Source organism: Gekko japonicus, unplaced genomic scaffold (assembly GCF_001447785.1).
Source record: "Gekko japonicus isolate JY-2015 unplaced genomic scaffold, Gekko_japonicus_V1.1 scaffold569, whole genome shotgun sequence".
Lineage (NCBI taxonomy): Eukaryota > Metazoa > Chordata > Lepidosauria > Squamata > Gekkonidae > Gekko > Gekko japonicus.
Genome location: NW_015164681.1, coordinates 798,631 through 801,583, shown reverse-complemented (window position 1 = coordinate 801,583; position 2,953 = coordinate 798,631).

Below are 2,953 nucleotides of genomic sequence, written 5' to 3'. Positions count from 1 at the left end.
AGAGGGGTGTTTTCTAACCTGGGGGGGGGCGGGAGGGAGGTGAGGAATTGACTCCCCAGTGACAGAAATCCCTCCTGTAACCCTATGGATTTGGCCCGATGTTAAAAGAGTTGGAGGGAGAGGGTGTTTTGTCCCCGACAGGGAGCCAGGGGAATAGCCAGAGGAGAGGAGGGATTTCCGAGGGGAAAGGCATTTTTTGAGGAGAAAAGAGAGGCAAGAAACAGCATAGCCAAAGAAGCCGAAGAAGAAGCCTCGAGAGAGCCGAAGCAGTGCCCACCGGAGAGCCAGCTCAGCTGCAGCAAAGACTTGAAGGTAAGAGGCTGGCAGAAGGCCACTGTGATTAAAACCCCTCTGGGGTTCCAGCTTTACATTGTGTTGCCCAAGTCTGAGGGATTTTTTTTTTTAAAATATACTTGTGTCCAGCCTTAATTACCCATCCCCCTACTGGTTGAACAAACCCTGCTGATTTTTTTATTTTTAATTCTTCTGGTGAAAGGGGAAAGGTGACTTGGAGGGTCTTTGCGGCGGGGGGGGGGGGTCTTCTTTTTCCATACTGCTACGTCTCTGGGATCAGAGCAGCAGAAATGGCAGGCGGGCGAGGGGGCTAGAAGTAGAAGCAGAAGAAGAGATTGGATTTATACCCCGCCCTTCACTCGGAGTATCAGAGCGGCTTACAAACTCCTTTCCCTTCCCCTCCCCACAACAGACACCCTGTGAGGTGGGTGGGGCTGAGAGAGGTCTCTAGAGGACTGCTCTTGAGAGAACAGCTCTGACAGAACTGTGACTGACCCAAAATCACACCAGCAGCTGCATGTGGAGGAGTGGGGAATCAAACCCGGCTCTCCCAGAGTCCGCACACTTAACCACTGCACCAAACTGGAAAGCACCGCTGCTTTCCCCTTTTCACACGCACCCCCTTCCACTAACCAGCCCAGGTCCCATGCTTTCTTCGTGCAAGTAAGGTTGTTGGGAGAAGCCAGGGTTACATAAAGATGTCAATAAGTAGATTTGTTTTAAAAAGTGGTTCAGTTAGGATGTCAGAGAGGTTTCTTCAGGTGGGCGGCCGTGTTGCTCTGAAGCAGCGAAGCAAAGTTCGAGTCCAGCGGCACCTTTAAAACCCAACAAAGTTTTATTCCTGGTATAAGCTTTTGTGTCCACGCACATGTCTTTGGTATAGAGAGCCAGTTTGGTGTAGTGGTGAAGTGTGCGGACTCTAATCTGGGAGAACCAGGTTTGAGTCCCTACTCCTCCACTTGCACCTGCTGGATGACCTTGGGCAAGCCATAGTTCTGATAAGAGCTGTCCTTGAAAAAGAGCAGTTTGTGTCAGAGCTCTCTCAGCCCCACCTACCTCACAGGGTGTCTGTTGTGGGGAGGGGAAGGGAAAGGAGTTTGTAAGCCGCTCTGAGATTCCCTTGGGTAGTGAAGGGCAGGGTACCAATCCAATCTCCTCCTCCTCCTCCTCCTCTTAGATAAAACTTCATTGGTCTTCAAGGTGCCACTGGACTCCACCTCCGCTTTGAGAGATTTCTTTGTTATCTAAACCCTTTAAAAAAAAAAAAAAAGGTTAATTGCGAGCGGGTCGTGGAGGTGGGAGGGCCACCCATCACCACCGACAGATGGCATGGTTCTTAGATTGGAGGTTTAGGCCTTAGTGCAGGGCCAGCATCAGTTTACCGTGGAGGTGGGGCGGTTGCTGGGGCCCACGGTGTGGGGCCCACTGCCCGCTGACCCCCCCAACACACACACACACCTACCTGCACGCCTTTCTCCCTCCTACTCCATCGAGAGAGTTGCCAACCAGTGGGGTCCGGAGCAATGCTCCCTCTAAGCTATGGAGCCCTGTGAGCAAAAATTCTACTTTGTGAGCTACTGGCATTAAATTTGTGAGCAGGTGATTTGGCTACTGCATCAATTACTTTGCTCTGGAGCCATCCCTTTCTGCGCGGAGACAAAAATGGGTGAGCTGGAGGCTAACAAACTGTGAGCTTGCTCACACTGACTCAGCTTAGAGGGAACACTGGTCTGGAGGTCTCCCAGAACTTCAGCGGACCTCCAGCCTACAGAGATCATTCCCGCTAGAGAAAATGGCTTCTTTGGAGGGTGGAGTCTTTGGCATTGTACCCCAATGAGGTCCCTCCCTCCCCAAACTCCGCCCTTCCCAAGCTCCACCCCCACAATCTCCCAGGATTCCCCCGCCCAGAGGTGGCAACCGTAGGTGGGTCAGAGGCTCCACTGGTTTCTCTTTTTTGCCCCCTGCGGTGCAGTGGTTGAGAGTGTCAGAATAGTATCTGGGAGACCCGGGTTCAGATCCCCACTCATGCCATGGGAGTTCACTGGGTGACCTTGAGCCAGTCACACAAGCTCTCGGCCTAACCTTCCTCACAGGGTCGTTCTGAGATTCGGGTCTCCACTGGGGAGAAAGGCGGGGCGCACACAGATGAATTAAATAAAACCAACAAATGATTTAAGCAGCCCAGGTTCTCCACTTTCTTCCCTCAGCTGAGGTTGATCTTGAGAAACTGTGGTTGCACTTTCATCCACTGGAATCTCTGAATGACAGAAGCAATTCTATGGTTTTATAGAGGAGTGCTCAGTGAGCGACAAGACTGTCTTGGCACGGGGTTCTCATCTGTCATCCAGTGTTGCATTCACACATTGTAGGGTAGTATAATGGTAAAAGGTAAAGGTTCCCTTGCTCGAAAGCCAGTCGAATCCGACTCTAGGATTGCGGAGCTCATCTCCGTTTCAAAGCCGAAGAGCCAGCGCTGTCTGAAGAAGTTTCCGTGGCCATGTGGCCGGCATAACTAAACACCAAGGTGCACGGAACGCTGTTACCTTCCCACCGAAGTGGTCCCTATTTCTCTACTTGCAATTTCTTGCTTTCGAACTGCTAGGTTGGCAGGAGCTGGAACTAGAGACGGTAGCTCACTCCGTCATGCGGCACCCGGGTC